General features: G+C 46.0%; 1 long non-coding RNA gene across 1 annotated transcript; it reads left to right on the top strand.

The window, feature by feature from the left end:
- The first annotated feature begins 1457 nt into the window (after nucleotides 1-1457).
- Nucleotides 1458-9544, top strand: LOC119958334. The gene is made up of 2 exons (XR_005458995.1): nucleotides 1458-1697; nucleotides 9272-9544. It is a non-coding gene; the product is annotated as an uncharacterized LOC119958334 (long non-coding RNA).
- Nucleotides 9545-21305: the final 11761 nt, after the last annotated feature.

Here is a 21305-nt window from a genome sequence, read left to right as displayed (position 1 = left end):
GTAATGTTCTATGTTCTCTGTCTATGTTCTAAAGGTGTACACCCGTAATTCAGGATGGAGAGTCCACCAATGGTGAAGCAAATATAATTGTGATGCTCTGAGAGCCAGAGATAAAGGAAAACTGATGTTGGAGGATGGTGGGATTGGTGGAGATTTGGAAGGCTCATTTACACCCCGACCAGTTTCCTTGTTCTCCTGAAAACATTCCTCAAATCGACTTCTAATCGTTCAAAATACCGGAAGTATATAGTTATTTACATATTTATTTTTAATAAAAGGGCAATTTAGCGTGATCAATCTACCTCCCTTGCACATCATTATTTTGTGGGGGTAAAACCCACGCAAACACGGGGAGAATGTGGAAAATCCACACAGACAGTGACCCAGAGCTGGGATAGAACCTGGGACCTTGGCGCCGTGAGGCAGCAGGGCTACCCACTGGACACCTGGGCCTGAGTTCAGAGAGAGTAGCACGTACGTGGAGGCTCTCCACTAAAAATACTTTTTCTCAGTGTAAAGGATAGTCGAACCAATTTAGAACTTTAAGAACACGGCATAGATAGGAAAGCAGTTACCTGAGGAGAGTGAATAAAATAGGGAGGACCATTGAGTCAGCAACCGGAGAGTCGGAAGGACCGAAAGAGAGAGAGAGAGAGCGAGAGAGACAGAGAGAGAGACTGCCCGAGGCTCAGCGTGCCGACTCGGCAGTCGAGAACGGCGGTTTGGAGTAGCTGCCCAAACGGTGGTTCACGCGCAGGCGCCGGCATTTTGAATTTATCGACCCGAACGAAAGGGAACTTTTCCTCTCTTTCAACATAAAAAGAAATTGGAAATCCTCAGTGGTAAATCCGGCTGTGGAGTCTGGGCCCGGCGGATTGTGGCGATGGAGCAGAGGCGCCGGCAAGGTCAAGTTGAATTGCGTTCCAAGGTGGGCCAGTGTGGAGCTCAGGTCCAGACGGGCAGCTAGACCAGGAAGACCAAGTCATCAACCTCCACCTGAGAGAAAGAGAGAGAGAGAGAGAGAGAGAGAAAGAGGGGGTAAGAGAGAGAGAGTGAGATGGAGAGAGAGGGATAGAGGGCGAGTGTGAGACGGAGAGGGAGAGAAAGAGAGAGAGAGAGGGAGAGAGCGAGGGAGAGGGATAGAGAGAGAGGAAAAGTAAAGTAAACAAAACACAATGAAAAAGAGTGAAAGGGAGAGTAGGATCAGAGATAAAACCGTCCCTTAGTGTGTGTAAAAGGGAAGATGACCTCCGAGTCCCAGCAACGTTGATGTGCTGTGCTCTCCAAGCCCGGAAGAAAATGGGACACCTTCACTTGAAATTTTGCCCAAATTTCAAGGGGGGGGGGGGGGGCGGAAGGCAATCTCTAAACAGCCAATAAAAGATGCCAGCAAATAGGAGTTCGAGGGACGAAGAGACTATAGAAACGACGGAAAGAGCCACGAACAGCAGGCGGCCGAGAATGTAGAGACGGCGGCAGGCGATCGGAGCATCACCCTCCCCCTCACAATCTAGAGATGGAGGGGAGAACTTCTTGACCCTCGAGCAGTTTGAATTTGCTATAGATAGACTTGAGAAGCATTAGAGACGATCGTAAGCAAACACAAATAATTATTTGAGTATCGATCCAGAGCTGAGAGTTTTAAGGAATTGAATAAAGTCAAGGTGGGAAGGACAAAGTTCAGAAATTGACGCAAAGTAAATATTTGGAGGATACTCAGGAAGTGGATTTGAAGCCACGACAAATTCATGGGGTATGTTATTTAATGATGCATCAGGCGATTGGGTATTAATGGGATACTGCTGTGCCTACTTATTATGTCCTTATATCCAATGCCTTCCTTTAGCGTCTCATCTCTGAAAGGTAAATGGTGGAGCGCATCCCTCCCTCAACATCACCACGAATTCAGAGGCGAATCACGGGTTCGTGTTACTGAGTGGTATTTCAATCCACAAACATTTCCTTCAGGTGTGAGTGGACTGAGATATTGTTCCTGACCTTTGTTGTTCATGCCGAATTGAAGTTGTTCCCCATATTAAATGAAACGCGAAGATGTGTTATAAAATCTCGATTAGGAGTTGAATACAGTAAGTATAGCATCATTAGTCGGATAACCCTTTAAAGCAGCTAATGCCAAGCTGGTAACACAGAACATTTAGCGAGAAATGTTCATCATTTGTGGTGTTGCGTGTCTTCCTTCAGGAAATGAACAGAAAATGATCTGTTTCGCCGCCTCTGCTGGTCGCTCCAAACACCGGCCAGAAGTGATTTGTAAATTCTGCCAACTTGTAGAGAAAGTGGAAGACAATCTGCCGCTAACATGGAATTTGATATATGCATCGGGAAAAGAGTTATCATTTTTGGCCAACACATGGAGTTATCTGTTTCGCCCAAAGGTACATTAAATTACATTCACGGTAGCATTGTGGATAGCACAATGGCTTCACAGCTCCAGGGTCCCAGGTTCGATTCCGGCTTGGGTCACTGTCTGTGCGGAGTCTGCACATCCTCCCCGTGTTTGCGTGGGTTTCCTCCGGGAGCTCCGGTTTTCTACCACAGTCCAAAGATGTGCAGGTTAGGTGGATTGGCCGTGCTAAATTTCCCTTAGTGTCCAAAATTGCCCTTAGTGTTGGGTGGGGTTACTGGGTTATTGGGATAGGGGGAGGTGTTGACCTTGGGTAGGGTGCTCTTTCCAAGAGCCGGTGGGCCAAATGGCTTCCTTCTGCACTGTAAATTTTTCATTCAGCACGCTCTCTATTGTGTACTCTGGACATCGAACCCAGAGCTAGAGCTGATAAACAGTTCACATCCAAGTATCATCATCCTCTCATAGATCGGAATTTTCACCAACATGCAAACATGCAAGTGATCCGAACACAGTCCCAACTATTCTGGTTTCTGCCTGTGCATCGTGTTCTTCATGTGACGTATTCTGAAGTCACACTAACGGAAGAATTTGGAGTTGCAACCTCGCACGGAGAAAGACAGACAGACCCACAGCAGCATTTGCGCAGAGAAGCGACAATGCATGTATCACCAAGGGGACAGGGGTTAATGCTTGGAGCTGCTGTTGTATCGAGTTTGATACACGATGTAATTTCATCAATGTCTCAATTTTGAACCCTTAACTAATTTTGCTACCAGTTACACACAGGAGGTTTAAAGGTCAACGATTGAACTTTATAAACTTTACCATACTCATCCCTTGCTGATGTCAGTTTCTAATCCTGTTGTCACGTAACTTTAAAACTCACAGAGTCTGCAGAGAATTTCCCGCAGATCATTGTGTCCAATGTGTGCAGACTGGTGTAAATGGTACATAGATTATTTCTACTAGATGACTATATCTTACTCAATAATCATCCTTCTCCTTCTTCTAGGGCATCCCTCAGCTTCTAGGATGACGTGCTTCAATTCCGGGGAGGTGGGTTCTGCGGTGGGTGAATGGTCCGATCCTGGATCCACAGACTCTGCCACAGGTTGGGCAGGTGGTGCTGGATCCGCAGACTCTGCTGCCGTTTGGGCAGAGGATGCTGAGTCCGCAAACTCTGCCACAGGTTGGGCAGGCGGTGCTGGATCCGCAGACTCTTCTGCCTGTTGGGCAGGGGGTGCTGAGTCCGCAGACTCTGCCACAGGTTGGGCAGGTGGCTATGGACCCGAAGACCTTGCCACAGTGTGGGCAGGTGGTGCTGGATCCGAGGTGGGTGGGTGGGAGGTGTGGACACTCTGGATTCTGGGCTCACTTTCCACTGTTGTGTTTTATTTCTGCATGCACCCCCAACACACTCGAGGTGACTGGGCCTGCGCGGATGGCTTTCCCTCAAATTACTCCCTTTGCCTTTATCTCCTCTAGTTGTGGCAATATTAAGAAGAGTGCAAATACTCACCAAGCGCTACATAACACACCGCTGCTTTCCTTTCTGATGAATTGTGAAAATGAATGGAGCACCTCCGCCCCCTTCACCGAATACCTTCACTCACCAATCGCCATATTAAACACAGGAATGCTGCATAATCGAACATAGAACATACAACATAGAACATTACAGCGCAGTACAGGCCCTTCGGCCCTCGATGTTGCGCCGACCTGTGAAGCCAATCTAAAGCCCATCTACACTATTCCATTATCATCCATATGTTTATCCAATGACCATTTAAATGCCCTTAATATTGGTGAGCCCACTACTGTTGCAGGCCGGGGATTCCACTTACTACTCCCTTACTACTCCCTTACTACTCTCTGAGTAAAGAAACTACCTCTGACATCTGTCCTATATGTATCTCCCATCAATTTAAAGCTATCTCCCCGCGTACTAGTCATCACCATTCGAGGAAAAACGGTCTCACTGTCCACCCGATATAAGCCACTAATCATCTTGCATGCCTCTTTTAAGTCACCTCTTAACCTTCTCTCTAACGAAAACAGCCTCAAGTCCCTCAGCCTTTCCTCATAAGATCTTCCCTCCACACCAGGCTACATCCTGGTAAATCTCCTTTGCACTCTTTCCAATGCTTCCACATCCGTCCTATAATGTGGCGACCAGAACTGCACGCAATACTCCAAATGCGTACAGCTGCAACATGACCTCATGGTTCCGAAACTCAATTCCTCTCCCAATAAAAGCTAACACACGGTACACCTTCTGAACAACCCCATCAACCTGGGTGGCAACTTTCAGTGATCTATGTGCATGAACACCGAGATTTGTCTGCTCATCCACACCAGCAAGAATATTCCCATGAGCCCAGTACTCTGCATTCCTGTTACTCCTTCCAAAATGAATCACCTCACACTTTTCTGCATTAAACTCCAGTTGCCACCTCTCAGCGCAGCTCTGCAGCTTTTCTATGTCCCACTGTAACCTGCAAAAGACTTCTGCACTGTCCACAATTCCACCGACTTCAGTGTCATCCGGAAATCTTCCACGTCCTCCTCCTGGTCATTTATAAAAATGACAAACAGCAGGCCCCCAAAACAGATCCCTGTGGTACATCACTAGCAACTGAACTCCAGGCTGATCATTTCCTATCAACCACCACCCTCTGTCTTCTTACTGCTAGCCAATTTGTGATCCAAACTGCTAAATCGCCCTCAATCCCATGCCTCCGTATTTTCTGTAATAGCCTACGGTGTGGAACCATATCAAACGCTTTACTGAAATCCATATACACCACATCAACTGCTTTACCCTCGTCCACCTGTTCGGTCACCTTCTCAAAGAAGTCAATAAGGTTTGTGAGGCACGACCTACCCTTCACAAAACCGTGTTGACTATCCCTAATCAAATTATTCCTTTCCAGACGATTATACATCCGATCCTTTATAATCCTTTCCAAAAGTTTGCACATAACAGAAGTAAGGATCACTGGTCTGTAGTTACCGGGATTGTCTCTACATCCCTTCTTGAACAAGGGGACAACATTTGCTATCCTCCAGTCTTCCGGTACTATTGCTGTGGACAATGATGACATATAAAAGCCAAAGCCTGAGCAGTCTCCTCCCTAGCTTCCCGAAGAATCCTGGGATCAATCCCATCCGGCCCAGGGGACTTGCCTATTTTCACACTTTCCAGAATTGCTAACACCTCGTCCTTATGAACCTCAATACCGTCTATTCTAGTAGCCGGTATCTCAGTATTCTCCTTGACAACATTGTCTTTTTTCTCTGTGAATACTGCGAATATTGGGCAACACGGTAGCATAGTGGTTAGCATAATTGCTTCACAGCTCCAGGGTCACAGATTCGATTTCCGTCTTGGTCACTGTCTGTGCGGAGTCTGCAAGTTCTTCCCGTGTGTGCGTGGGTTTCCTCCGAGTGCTCCGGTTCACTCCCATCGTCTAAAGGTGTGCAGAATAGGTGGCTTGGCCATGCTAAATTGATCTTAGTGTTCAAAATTTCCATTAGTGTTGGCTGGGGTAACTGCGTTATGGGGATAGGGTGGACGTGTGTGCTTGGGTAGGGTGCTCTTTCCATGAGCCGATGTAGACTCGATGGGCCAAATGGCCTGCTTCTGCACTGTAGATTATATGATTCTATGAAAAATATTCATTTAGCGCCTCACCTGTCTCCTCGGACTCCACGCACAACTTCCCACGACTGTCCTTGACTGGCCCTACTCTAAACTTCGTGATTCTTTTATTCCTGACATACCTGGCAACGACTTCTCATGTCCCCTCCTGGCTCTTCTTCGCTCTCTCTTTAGGTCCATCCTGGCTAACGTAAGTCCCAAGCGCCCTAACTGAACCTTCACGTCCCGTCTTTACATAAGCCTCCTTCTTCCTCTTGACAAATGATGCAATTACTTTAGTAAACCACGGTTTCCTCGCTTGACCACTTCCTCCCTGCCTGATAAGTACATACTTATGAAGAATACGCAGTAGGTGTTCCTTGAACATGGACTACATTTCAATCGTGCCCATTTCCTGCAGTTTCTTTCCCCATCCTATGCAGCCTATGTCTCGTACCTGTTCCCGTACCAGCCTCCCCGAACAGGCCCCGGAATGTGGCGACTAGCGGCTTTTCAGAGTACACTTCATTTGAAGCCTACTCGTGACAATAAGCGATTTTCATTTCACTTTCATTTCATTTCTTGCCTAGTTGCATCATAATTGTCTTTCCCCCAGCTATAACTCTTGCCCTGCGGTATATACCTATCCCTTTCCATTGCTATAGTTAACGTAACCGATTCACCAAAGGGCTCAACTCCCTCCAAACCTAACACCTGGCCTGGTTCATTCCCCAGTACCAAATCCAACGTGGCCTCGCCTCTTGTTAACCTATCTACATACTGTGTCAGGAAACCCTCCTGCGCACATTGGACAACAACTGACCCATCTAAAGTACTCGAACTATAGCATTCCCAGTCAATATTTGGAAAGTTAATGTCCCCCATAACAACAGCCCTGTTACTTTCGCTCCTATCCAGGAACATTTTTTAAATCCTTTCCTCTACATATGTGGAACTTTTCGGAGGCCTATAGCAAACACACAAAAGGATGACCTCTCCTTTCCTGTTTCTAACCTCAGCCCATATTAGCTCAGTTGACGAGTCCTCATCAATCGTCCTTTCTGCGACCGTAATACTGTCCTTGACTAACAATGCCACCCTCCCCCTCTTTTACCACCTTCCCTGAGCTTACTGAAACATCTAAACCCCGGAACCTGCAACACCATTCCTGTCCCTGCTCTGTCCATGTCTCCGAAATGGCCTCAACATCGAAGTCCCAGGTACCTACCCATGCTGCAAGTTCACCCATCTTATTCCGGATGCACCGGGTGTTGAAGTAGACGCACTTCAAACCACCTTTCTGCCTGCTGGTACACTCCTGCGACCTTGACACCTTACTCATGACCTCACTACTGTACACTGGAGCTGCAATTTAGGTTCCCACCGCCATGCTGAATTACTTCAAACCCTCCCGAAGAGCATTAGCAACCCCCCCCCCCAGGATATTGGTATCCCTCTGGTTCAGGTGCTGACCATCACATTTGTAGAGGACGCATTAACCCAGATGGAGCCCCAATTATCCAGGTATTTGATTCCCACCCTCCTGCACCATCCCCGTAGCCACGTGTTCAACTACTCTCTCTCTCTATTCCTGTTGCGGGATCACGTGGCGAGTAACACATCTGTGAGGAGAGAATCAGCACTCTATACAAACTCATTTTACACTCTCCACACCTGACTTCTAAGGAACATTTGAAGCCAGCTATCTAATTGATTAGCTGAGCCATAACCCGTGTTTGAAACGTGACTATTTGACTTCTGATAACTAAAGAGCAACTTTTGGTTAATTACTAAATTGAAGATGGTATGAAGTTCAGAGGGACAATGTACCACGAATTACTGACGAGTGATCTATGTTTGAATTCAGCATACTGTCGTATACAGCCGTTGTATAGTATTTGTAAATTTGATGTAGCTGCAATAGATCCGTTCTCAGCCCACTTCACCTTTTTGTCATCAATGTTGGATTATATTATATTAAAGTTGTTCGTTGATTTATTCGCATTCCAATTTAAATCCGTGTGTAGTGGAATAACTATCAGCTAAATTGCCCTGAGCAACACTTGATTTACTTGGCCCAATTCATTCTACTGAACGAGAACGCCCCAATGCCAGTCTTTGATCAGCAGCGAGGGAGAAAGAGAAAGGGAGAAAAAGAGAGAAGGTCAGAGGGAAAGGGAGAGATACAGAGAGACAGTGCCAGGGAGGGCGAGATGAAGAGAGGGAGACGGGATCGAGAGAGAGAGAGCGAAGTGGACTGAAGGAGAGAGAGATGTGAGACGGTGATGCAGTTTGCACTATAAGGAGATTAATACTCTGTGCATCCCCTCTTCATAAACCCGTCACAATTAAAGAAACACCAAGTTCCAGAGTCTGCACGTCCTCCCCCTGTGTGCGTGGGTTTCCTCCGGGTGCTCCGGTTTCCTCCCACAGTCCAAAGATGTGCGGGTTAGGTGGATTGGCCATGCTAAATTGCCCGTAGTGTCCTAATAAATGTAAGGTTAGGGGGGGGGGGGGTTGTTGGGTTACGGTATAGGGTGGATACTTGGGGTTTGAGTAGGGTGATCATTGCTCGGCACAACATCGAGGGCCGAAGGGCCTGTTCTGTGCTGTACTGTTCTATGTTTTATGTTCCTCATCTGCATGCTCTCCTCCTCTACTTCATTAACTCTCTACATCTGCATGCCCTCCTCCTCCACTTCATAAACTCTCTACATCTGCATGCTGTCCTCCTCTAATTCATTAATTCACCACATCTGCATGCGGTACTCCTCTACTTCATTAACTCTTTACCATGACTTCAACATCCCTTATCTTCATCCATTGCTCTCTCTTTCTCAAGCTCTCTGTTTTACTCGAGACTGACAACTCTGCGATTGTTCGGCTCTCGTTCCCCTGTGGACTATTGCGCGTTTCCTAGTTTTAGCCGAACCCTCATCGACGGCGGTTCGTTCAACATGGAGGCATCGGTAAACCTGACTCCCTCCCTCTGCTTCTGTGGTTTGCTGTCAATCACTTCGATAACGTTCCAGATAAATATCCAAGTTAACTTTACCGCATTGGCGAGATCACGGTTGCTTTCATTATTGTTGTGCACATTATCGACATCTATGTCTGCACAAGGAGCTAAGAGCCCAGGTGAGGTCTACACACGCCTCGGACAGACCACACATGGAACCCCGAGCACTATTTCCACATTCTGTAGTTCTGACAAAATGGTCCTGACAAAAGGCGTCAATATTCTCTTCCTCTCTCATCGGCAGGTGCGATGTTGGAGTGTGTAAATTTTGGAGGCGAATGCAGAGCTAACGGCTGTGAGGAAGAAAAGACCCCGTTCAGAGGGAGCTGCTCACCTTTCTTCAAATGCTGCATGAGAAACTGATTCTGTAAAAGACGATATGTAACAGTTTGAGGCGGACCTGACGATATGACTCAAGCTGCCAGTAATTTCTCTAATTCACGCTCTGATACATTGTGCAGACCAAATGACCACTGACTCACTGCCTCTCCAATCATTGGAATAAAACTCGCTGAATTGACCACTGCCCCTTCTCCGCGTCTCTTTTCTCATTCGGATGATGGTCACCAAATTGATAGGCACGAAACCGCAGGGCGACATTGACTTTGTATCTCAGCAGAATAGTCACATTCACAGAGACATGAAGTAGTCCCTCACGTGATGAATCTTAATTCCGTCATGCTGAACACCACGCCACAAAACGTATTTTTGCTTCATAAATACTATTTGTGTTCTTCATTAGCATGGGTATTTTACATTCGAAATGCCTGAGTGTACTTTTTATTTATTTATTGAAATTTTAGAGTACCCAATTCATTTTTTCCCAATTAAGGAGCAATTTAGAGTGGCGATTCCACCCACCCTGCACATCCTTGGGCTGTGGGGGCGAAACACACGCAAACACGGGTAGAATGTGCAAAGTCCACACGGACAGTGGTCCAGAGCTGGGACAGAACCTGAGGCCACGGCGCCGTGAGGCAGCAGTGCTCACCGTGTGCCACCGTGCTGCTCACCTGAGTGGACTTTTTGTGACTACATTTAATTCTCGACAATATTTCCCCTCGAACTTCCAATAGATTCTGGCAACAATGATCGGAATTGAGTGAAAAGCACATATATTTACCAACGGCAAGTTGAGGAATTTAAAAAGTGCTGGGACCAGTTTTTCAGGCCTGTGAGTTGCTGACCTGAGCTCTCATTGTCCCGAAAAGGAGAAATGGGATTTGAAATATGTTGCCACGGTAGTAATTCAGGGAAACTTATCACTGCTGCCTCACAGCGCCAGGGACCAAGATCAATTCCCGCCTTGGATTACCGTCTGTGCGTTTTCACTTTCTCCCCGTGTCTGCCTGGGCCTTGAATCTAAATGCAAGAAGCATTCGTAACAAACTTAATGAGCAAATGGCGTAAAAAGAAGAAACAGGTTACAGAACATAGAACATAGAACATTACAGTGCAGTACGGGCCTCGATGTTGCGCCGACCTGTGAAACCATCTGAAGCCTATCTGACCTATACCATTCCATTTTCATCCATATGTCTATCCAGTGACCACTTAAATGCCCGGAAAGTTGGCGAGTCTACAGCTGTTGCAGGCAGGGCGTTCCACACCCCTACTACTCTCTGAGTAAAGAAACTGCCTCTGACATCTTTCCAATATCTACTACCCCTCAATTTAAAGCTATGTCCGCTCGTGTTGGTCATCACCATCCGAGGAAAGAGACTCTCACTGTCCACCCTATCTAACCCTCTGACTATCTTATATGTCTCTATTAAGTCACCTCTCAGCCTTCTCCTCTCTAACGAAAACAACCTCAAGTCCCTGAGCCTTTCCTCGTAAGACCTTCCCTCCATACCAGGAAACATCCTAGTAAATATCCTCTGAACCCTTTCCAAAGCTTCCACATCCTTCCTATAATGTGGTGATCAGAACTGCACGCAGTACTCCAGGAGCGGCCGCACCAGAGTTATGTGCAGATGCAGCATGACCTTGTGGCTCCGAAACTCAATCCCCTTACTGATAAAGGCTACCACACCATATGCCTTCTTAACAACCCTATTAACCTGGGTGGCAACTTTCAGGGATTTATGTACCTCGATGCCGAGATCTCTCTGTTCATCTGCACCACCATGAATCTTGCCATTAGCCCAGTACTCTGCATTCCTGTTACTCCTTCCAAAGTGAAACACCTCACACTTTTCCGCATTAAATTCCATCTGCCACCTCTCTGCCCAGCTCTGCAGCTTATCTATGTCCCCCTGTATCCTATAACATCCTTCAGCACTATCCACAACTCCACCGACCTTCGTGCCATCTGCAAATTTACAAACCCATCCTTCTATACCCTCTTCCAGGTCATTTATAAAAATGACAAACAGCAGTGGCCCCAAAACAGATCCTTGCGGTACACCACTAGTAACTGAACTCCAGGATGAACGTTTGCCATCAACCACCACCCTCTGCAATCTTTCAGCTAGCCAATTACTGATCCAAACCGCTAAATCACCTTCAATCCTCTACTTCCTTATTTTCTGCAATAGCCTATTATCAAACGCCTTACTGAAATCCATATACACCAGATCAACCGCTTTATCCTCATCCACCTATTTGGTCACCTTCTCAGAAAACTCAATAGGTTTGTGGGGCATGACCTACCCTTCAGAAAACCGTGTTGACTATCGCTAATCAATTTGTTCTTTTCAAGATGATTATAACCTTTTCCAACATTTTACCCACAACCGAAGTAAGGCTCACAGGTCTGTAATTACCAGAGTTGTCTCTACTCCCCTTCTTGAACAAGGGGACAACATTTGCTATCCTCCATTCTTCCGGCACTATTCCTGTCGACAAAGACGACATAAAGATCAAGGACAAAGGCTCTGCAATCTCCTCCCTGGCTTCTCAGAGAATCCTAGGATAAATCCCATCTGGCCCAGGGGACGTATCTATTTTTACACTTTCCAAAATTGCTAACACCTCCTCCTTGTGAACCTCAATTCCATCTAACCTGGTCGACTGAACCTGAGTATTCTCCTCGACAACATTGTCTTTCTCCAATGTAAACACTGACGAAAAATATCCATTTAACGCTTCCCCTATCTCCTCGGATTCCACACACAACTTTCCACTACTATCCTTGATTGGCCCTAATCTTACTCTAGTCATTCTTTTGTTCCTGTTATACCTATAGAAAGCCTTAGGGTTTTCCTTGATCCTATCCACCAACGACTTTTCGTGTCCTCCCTTCGCTCTTCTTAAATCTCACTTTAGGTCCTTCCTGGATAACTTGTAACTCTCAAGTGCCCTAACTGAGCCTTCATGTCTCATCCTTCATGTCTTCTTCCTCTTGACAAGTGCTTCAACTTCCTTAGTAAACCACCTTAGTAAGTTCCCTTGCTCGACAACTTCCTCCCTGCCTGACAGGTACATACTTATCAAGGACACTCAGTAGCTGTTCCTTGAAAAAGCTCCACATTTCGATTGTACCCATCCCCTGCAGTTTCCTTCCCCATCCTATACATCCTAAATCTTGCCGAATAACATCATAATTGCCTTTTCCCCAGCGGAATATACCTATCCCTTCCCATTGCTAAAGTAGACATAACCTAATTGTGATCACTATCACCAAAGTGCTCACCTACATCTAAATCTTACACATGGCCGGGTTCATTACCCAGTACCAAATCCAATGTGGCCTCGCCCCTTGTTGGCCTGTGTCAGAAAACCCTCCTGCACGCACTGCACAAATAGTGACCCATCTATAGTACTCGAAATAAAGTATTTGCAGTCAATATTTGGAAAGTTAATGTCCCCCATAACAACAACCCTGTTACTCACGCTTCAGTCGAGAATTATCTTTGCAATCCTTTCCTCTGCATCTCTGGAACTATTCGGACGTCTATAGACAACTCCCAACAGGGTGACCTCTCCTCTCCTGTTCCTAACCTCGGCCCATACTACTTCAGTAGACGAGTCCTCAAACGACCTTTCTACTGCCGTAATACTTTCCTTGATTAACAATGCCACCCCCCCCCCTCTTTTACCATCTTCTCTGCTCTTACAGAAACCTCGAAATCCTGGAACCTGCAACAACCATTCCTGTCCCTGCTCTACCCATGTCTCCGAAATCGCCACAACATCGAGATCCCAGGTACCAACCCATGCTGCAAGCTCACCCACCTTATTCCGGATGCTCCTGGCGTTGAAGTAGACACACTTCAAACCAGCATCTTGCTTGCCAGTGCCCTCTTTCGAACTTTTAACCCTATCGCTGACCTCACTACTCTCAACATCCTGTACACTGGGACAACAATTTAGGTCCCCATCCCCCTGCTGAATTAGTTTAAACCCCCACGAAGAGCACTAGCAAATCTCCTCCCAGGATATTGGTACCCCTCTGGTTTAGGTGAAGACCATCCTGTTTGTAGAGGTCCCACCTACCCCAGAATGACCCCCAATTATCCAGGAAACCAAAGCCCTCCCTCCTGCACCATCCCTGTAGCCACGTGTTCAACTCCTCTCTCTTCTTATTTCTCACTTCGCTAGCACGTGGCACGGGTAACAACCCAGAGATAACAACTGTTTGTTCTAGCTCTCAGCTTCCACCCTAGCTCCCTGAATTTTTGTCTCAAATCCCCATCTCCCTTCCCACCTATGTCGTTGGTACGTATGTGGACCACGACTTGGGGCTGCTCCTGCTCCCCCTTAAGGATCCCCAAAACACGGTCAGAGACTTCACGAACACTGACACCTGGGAGGCAACACACAAACCGTGAGTCTCTTTGGTTCCCACAGAAACTCCTGTCTGTTTCTCTAACTATGGAGTCCCCAATGACAAGTGCTCTGTTCCACTTCTCCCTTCCCTTCTGAGCAACAGGGACAGACTCTGTGCCAGAGTCCTGTGCCCCATTGCTTACCTCTGGTAAGTCGTCCCCCGCAACAGTATCCAAAACGGTATTCTTGTTCATGTGGGGAACTACCACATGGGATCCCTGCACTGCCTGCCGGTTCCCTCTCCCTCTCCTGACGGCAACCCATCTACCTTCTTCTTTTACCTGAGGTGTGACTACCTCCCTATAACCCCTCTCAATAACCCCCTCCGCCTCCCGAATGATCCGAAGTTCATCCAACTCCAGCTCCAGGTCCCTAACGCGGTTGTCGAGGAGCTGGAGTTGGGTGCACTTCCCGCAGATGTAGTCAGCAGGGACACTCGAGGTGACCCTTTCCTCCCACATTCTGCAGGAGGAACATTCAACTGCCCTCGCCTCCATTCCCACTGAATTAACTTCCCAACCACTGAAAACTAAAAACTAAAAAATGACTTGGTGGCTGACTTTGATTACTGAAACGTGATTACAGGGAGACGAGGTATGGGAACTGCGTATCCAAGGGTACGCAATATTTAGGAAAGATGGGGTTAAAGAAAATGGAGGCGATGTCGCCCTTTTGGTGAGGAAAGGTATCAGTGCTGTATTGAGAAATGACATAAGCACTGAGGAGCAAGGGGCTGTTTAGCTCACAGGGCTATTCGCTGGCGTTGAAAGCAGACCAAGGCAAGCCAAGAGCACGGTTCGATTCCCGTAACAGTCTCCCCGAACAGGCGCCGGAATGTGTCGACTAGGGGTTTTTCACAGTAACTTTATTTGAAGCATACTCGTGACAATAAGCGATTTTTTTTTCATTTGAAGATGTCGAAACAGTCTGGGTAGAAATAAGAAACAACAAAGGAATAATTGTCCTTGGTAGGAGTAATCTATAGGTCCCCAAACAATGGGGCACAGTATCAAACAGGAAATATTGGTTTGTTCCTGGATTGCAAGAAAGGATCGGCAACAATAATGGATGAATTTAATGGACATATAGGCGGGAGGAATCACATTAGCAAGAATGGCCTGGAGGCAGTGTTCATTGAATGGATTAGAGATTGTTTCCTGGAACAGTACATTGGGGAACCAATCAGGGAGGCGGTACTCTCCATTTGATAACCTGAAATGAGGAGGAATTGATTAATGACCTCATAGTGAAGGGATGCATTAGGGAATAGTGACCATAGAATGGCATAATCCGAGATTTGATTTCAGGCGAGAAAGCGGAGCCCCACACTAGTGTTCTCGCATTAAACAAAGGAAATTACATAGGCTTGATGTCAGGTTTGGCCCGTATAGACTAGGCAGGATGGGCAAAAGATAGGACAGCTGATGAGCAGTGACAGTTGATTCAGGAGATACTAAATTCCTCACACATAAAGTATATCCCAGTGAGTAAGAAAATGGGAAGATGGTAAGAAACATCCATTGCTAAACAGGGACATCAATGACATTATAAAGACAAACATCAAGTTATATCATATTGTAAAGGCCAGTGGCAGCCTGGAAAACTGGGAAACATTCAAACATAATTAAAGGGATTCTAGAAAATTAGTCAAACGATCTAATGTAATTTACGGGACAGAAACTAGCACAGAATATCAAAAAGGATAGCAAAAGCCTCGACATGTATACAGAACGGAACAGAGTTGCTAAGGTGAATGTTGGCCCCTTGGAAAATGAAACTAGTGAGTTAATAGAAGGGAACACGGAAATGGCAGAGATGCTAAATCAATATTTTGCCTCAGTTTTCAAGGTGGGGGACACAAGTACCATTCCTATAGCATCGGGCAATTCAGAGGTAAGGGAGCAACTTAGAACAATCAGGACAAAAAGAGCAGCGGTACTCAACGTACTCTTCGGATTGAGGGCAGACAAGTCCGCAGGGTCGGATGCCCTGCACCTTAGAGTGCTGAAGTAAGTGGCAGCAGAGATAGTGGATCCATTATTTACAATATTCCAAAGTTTCCTGGAATCGGGAAAGGTCACAGTGGATTCGAAAAATGCTAACGTCCTAATGCCCTTATTCAAAAAGGGAGGGTGGCAGAATGTAGGAATTTACAGGTCAGTTAGGTTAACATCTGTTGTTGGAAAATTGTTAGAATCGGTTATCAAGAAATCAAAAGCGCTATCCATCAGAGTCAGCATGATTTTATGAAGAGGAAATCATGTTTGACTAAATTGCCAGCGTTCTTCGAAAATTCAACAATCAAAGTGGATAATGGGGATCCTGTAGATATAGTATATCTGGACATCTTGAAGGCATTTGATAAGGTCCTGCAAAGAAGGTTAATTCGCACGGTCAGATCACATGATATTCGGGGCAACTTATTAGCTTGGATAGAAACTGCCTGACGGACAGGAGACAGAGAGCAGGGATAAATGGGTATTTTTCTCGATGGCAAGGTGGAACTTGTGAGTTCCACAGGGTTCGGTCCTTGGGCTCCAGCTATCCACACTCTACATTAGCGACTCTGGTTGAACGATGGAAGGTTATATAGCCAGGTTCGCAGATGGCATTAACCTACGTGGGACAGTAAGATGCAATGGGGAAATAAGAACCTTACAAATGGTTATAGATAAGTTCGGAGAGTGGGCCAAAATGTGGCAGATTAATTTTAACGTGCATAAATGCGAGGTCGTGCATTTGGGTCGAAAGAAATGGAAAGGCATATTATTATCTAAATGGGGCAGACTTCGGGGTACTCCGATGTAGAGAGATCTGGGTGTCTCGTGCATGAGTCACAAAAAATGAGCATGCAGGTGCAGCAGATAATAAAGAAACCGAATGTAATGTTGGCATTTAAAGCCAAAAAAATTGTGTGTAAAGGTAAGAAAGTGTTGTTACAACTATACAAGGCGTTGGCAAGTGCGCAGCTGGAGTATTGTGCAAAGTTGTGGTCCCGTTATTTGATGAAAGATGTAGTGACATTAGAGGCAATGCAGAGGAGGTTTACTGGATTGATTACAGAGTTGAGGGGTTTGTCGTATGAGGAGGGATCGAACAGTTTAGCCCTCTACTTTCAAGTGTTTAGAGGAATGAGGGGAGATCTAATTGAGATGAACAAGATGTTAACGGATATTGATAAATTAGGCACGGAGCAGATGCTTCCTCTTGTGCTGCATTCTGAAGTAATAATATCAAAATATGAGGTATCAAATATAAGACAGAATTGAGGATAAACTACTTCTCCCAAAGGGTTGTGAAACTGTGGAATTCACTCTCCCAGAATGTGTTAGATAGCTTTCGAATTGACCCTCACTTGAAGGGATATGAAGAACGGGCAGGAAGGTGCAGTTGAGTTCAGGATGGGATCAGACATGATCACATTGAAGGTGTTAGGCTCGGAGGCTAAATTGCCTACTGCCGCTCCTAGGTCATGTGTTCTACGGAGAAGATGCTCTGGCTGATTTCGCAATCTAGCTCTTGATCAGTAGCATTGTAGGTAACAGACGAGGAACATATCAGGCATGATAGAATGGCGGAGCAGACTCGATAGTCCGAATTGCCTAATTCTGCTCCAATATCTTGTCAACATATGAACGTACGTATGTTAGGTACTGTTGTCAAACCTTTCTCTGTTCTGTTTTGTTTTAATTTCATTTCCAGCCTTTAATCTGAAGCCTTATTGTTAGCTGATGAAACGTTGCAATTATGTGTTTGAACTGCAGACGTCCGGCAAACCGAAACATCCCTGAACAACCCAGGATATCCCCTTCATGTTCAGTGTCAGAAACCGTGATGTCAGTTTGATAAACTTGGCAAGGAACCAATCGGTGAATCTGGATTTCTGAGCCATCTCCTGTTGTTGTTTGAAATCAGTGAACACCATAAAACCATAAGACAGAGGAGCAGAATAACGCCACTCGGCCCATCAAGTCTGCTCCGCCATTCAGTCATATGTTGTATTTTCCTCATCCCCATTCTCCTACCTTCTCCCCCTAACTCCTGATCCCCTTATTAATCAATAACACATCATTCTGTGTCTTAAAGACAGTCAGTGATTTTGCCTCAACAGCCTTCTGCGGCAAAGAGTTCCACAGATTGCCCATACTGTGACTGAAGAAAGCCCCCCCATTCAGAAACTGCCGGAAGAAAGGTGGGTCATGCGACGAGCGAAAATTTTTCTTGAGTTCTGCGAGAAAACACAGACAGGAAGCAGTTGTAATACACTTCCTCGATGATCTCTCTCTCTCTCTCTGCTAGGCAATCATTTTTGCAATCCTTTCCTCTACATATGTGGAACTTTTCGGAGGCCTATAGCAAACACCCAAAAGGATGACCTCTCCTTTCCTGTTTCTAACCTCAGCCCATATTAGCTCAGTTGACGAGTCCTCATCAATCGTCCTTTCTGCGACCGTAATACTGTCCTTGACTAACAATGCCACCCTCCCCCTCTTTTACCACCTTCCGTGAGCTCACTGAAACATCTAAAACCCGGTACCTGCAACACCATTCCTGTCCCTGCTCTCTCCATGTCTCCGAAATGGCCTCAACATCGAAGTCCCAGGTACCTACCCATGCTGCAAGTTCACCCATCTTATTCCGGATGCACCTGATGTTGAAGTAGACGCACTTCAAACCACCTTACTGCCTGCTGGTACACTCCTGCGACCTTGACACCTTACTCATGACCTCACTACTGTACACTGGAGCTGCAATTTAGGTTCCCACCGCCATGCTGAATTACTTCAACCCTCCCGAAGAGCATTAGCAAACCCACCCCCCCCCCAGGATATTGGTATCCCTCTGGTTCAGGTGCTGACCATTACATTTGTAGAGGACGCATTACCCCAGATGGAGCCCCAATTATCCAGGTGTTTGATTCCCACCCTCCTGCACCATCCCCGTAGCCACGTGTTCAACTACTCTCTCTCTCTATTCCTGTTGCGGGATCACGTGGCGAGTAACACATCTGTGAGGAGAGAATCAGCACTGTATACAAACTCATTTTACACTCTCCACACCTGGCTTCTAAGGAACATTTGAAGCCAGCTATCTAATTGATTAGCTGAGCCATAACCCGTGTTTGAAACGTGACTATTTGACTTCTGATAACTAAAGATCAACTTTTGGTTAATTACTAAATTGAAGATGGTATGAAGTTCAGAGGGACAATGTACCACGAATTACTGACGAGTGATCTATGTTTGAATTCAGCATACTGTCGTATACAGCCGTTGTATAGTATTTGTAAATTTGATGTAGCTGCAATAGATCCGTTCTCAGCCCACTTCACCTTTTTGTCATCAATGTTGGATTATATTATATTAAAGTTGTTCGTTGATTTATTCGCAATCCAATTTAAATCCGTGTGTAGTGGAATAACTATCAGCTAAATTGCCCTGAGCAACACTTGATTTACTTGGCCCAATTCATTCTACTGAACGAGAACGCCCCAATGCCAGTCTTTGATCAGCAGCGAGGGAGAAAGAGAAAGGGAGAAAAAGAGAGAGGGTCAGACGGAAAGGGAGAGATACAGAGAGACAGTGCCAGAGAGGGCGAGATGAAGAGAGGGAGACGGGATCGAGAGAGAGCGAGAGCGAAGGGGACGGAAGGAGAGAGAGATGTGAAACGGTGATGCAGTTTGCACTATAAGGAGATGCATACTCTGTGCATCCCCTCTTCATAAACCCGTCACAATTAAAGAAACATCAAGTCCTTCCCTTCCAGAGTTATCTGTCATATTATCACTGTGTGTCACCTTTACTCTGTACATATTCACTGCAAGAGGATTGGAAGAGGCCGCACACTGAGCTCAATAAGCAACTGAGCGCACAGCATTTCGATATTTCTGTTTCAGCCTCTCTCGCAAACTTCTCTGCCTGGTAATCAAGAGGTAGAATTTACAGAATTTCGTGCGAATTCAGAGCTACCAGATCTCTCTTATTGGCACAGCAGCCGTGCCCGCTCCCTCACTAACATTGATACCAACCCCTCCGTGAATATCGATTGAAAGTTGGGACATCGATTCATCACAGAGAACATCTGCATGTGTTTCAGTGCGTGAATTGCATTGAGCTGATGTGAGTTAGACAATCCCTAGTTGACCTTTGGACCTTTGGTCCCTACACACAGGCAATGCGATTATCCTTGAAGATCAGGAACAGTACAAACTGGACGGTGTCAGACAGAGTGGCGACAGCTTACAACACAGATCCTGTCCAGAGGGAAATTATTAAGAAAGTCCACTTAAAAATAGGAATTGTTAACCAACCAGGTTTACAAATGATGCAGCGACAGCGAGACACTGATATGCAGAATCAAATGAAGATGGAGACTAAGGTAGAGGGAGAAAATAGAGAGCATATGGCAGAGAGACATGGAGCAAGAGAACATTCTCGACAACACCATCGGGAAAACGAGAGAGAGATAGAAAGAGGGAGAGAGAGAGAGAGACACCGAGCAAGTGACAGAGAGAGAGAGAGAGAGAGAGGTGGGAGAGAGAGAGAGAAAGAAGAGAGAGAGAGAGAAGATATATATATGGGAGATGGAGAAAGAAAGAGACAGGGAGAGAGAGATAAATAGGTAGAGAGCGAGAGAGAGACATAGAGGAGTGGGAGAGGGAGGGGTGCAGGCTGTGAACACTCGGACCTTGTCTGTCCAGGACGAAAATCGTGCACACTGCAAAATCCAACACGAACTACTACTTGCAAAGCAGGAGTCAGCTGTTTGAGTGACAGGAGCCGAGGAAGAATATTGGCTCAAGTCTCTGAGGGAAAAGAGGGAGGAGGGTAAGGTGTCATGTTCGAGAGAACTAATGTAAAGAGAATGCGCAGATAAACTGGGTAAACGATGAGGAGGATCTATTTACACACAGCGAGTTCATGCGAATTTGAAAGTGCTGTCTGATAGGTCAATGGAAGTAAACGTCATGCACACAGTGATATTAAACTTGTTGAAAAAGCCAATAATGTAAAGAGGCTTTCAGATCTATGGGGGACGAGATGAAATTAAGTTGGCACAATGTGGTATTTCTGGAAAGGAGCCACCTGAGCCGAAATGGTCCAAATGCCCAAAACAACCCTGCAGAATTTTTCTGACTTTAAATACAGTGCAGAACAGGGTATCACAGTGGTTACCACGGTTGCTTCATAGCTCCAGGATCCCAGGTTCGATTCCCTCCTTGGGTCATTCTCTCTGCGGAGTCGCCACGTTCTCCCCGTGTGTGCGTCGGTTTCCTTCGGGTGCTCCGATTTCCTGCCACAAAACCCGAACGTCGTGCTGTTAGGTCATTTGGACATTCCGAATTCTCCCATTGTGTATCTGAACAGGCGCCGGAGTGTGGAGACTGGGGGGGGGGGGTTTCAAAGTAACTTCATTACAATGTTAATGTCAGCCTACTTGTGACAATAATAATTGTTATTATTATAATTACTTAAAACCTTCACTAAATCAATCAGAGACTCTCT

The sequence above is a fragment of the Scyliorhinus canicula genome, chromosome 29, assembly GCF_902713615.1.
Source record: "Scyliorhinus canicula chromosome 29, sScyCan1.1, whole genome shotgun sequence".
Classification (NCBI taxonomy): domain Eukaryota; kingdom Metazoa; phylum Chordata; class Chondrichthyes; order Carcharhiniformes; family Scyliorhinidae; genus Scyliorhinus; species Scyliorhinus canicula.
The sequence above is the reverse complement of the archived record's forward strand: the minus strand, read 5'-3'. Positions and strand labels throughout refer to the sequence as shown.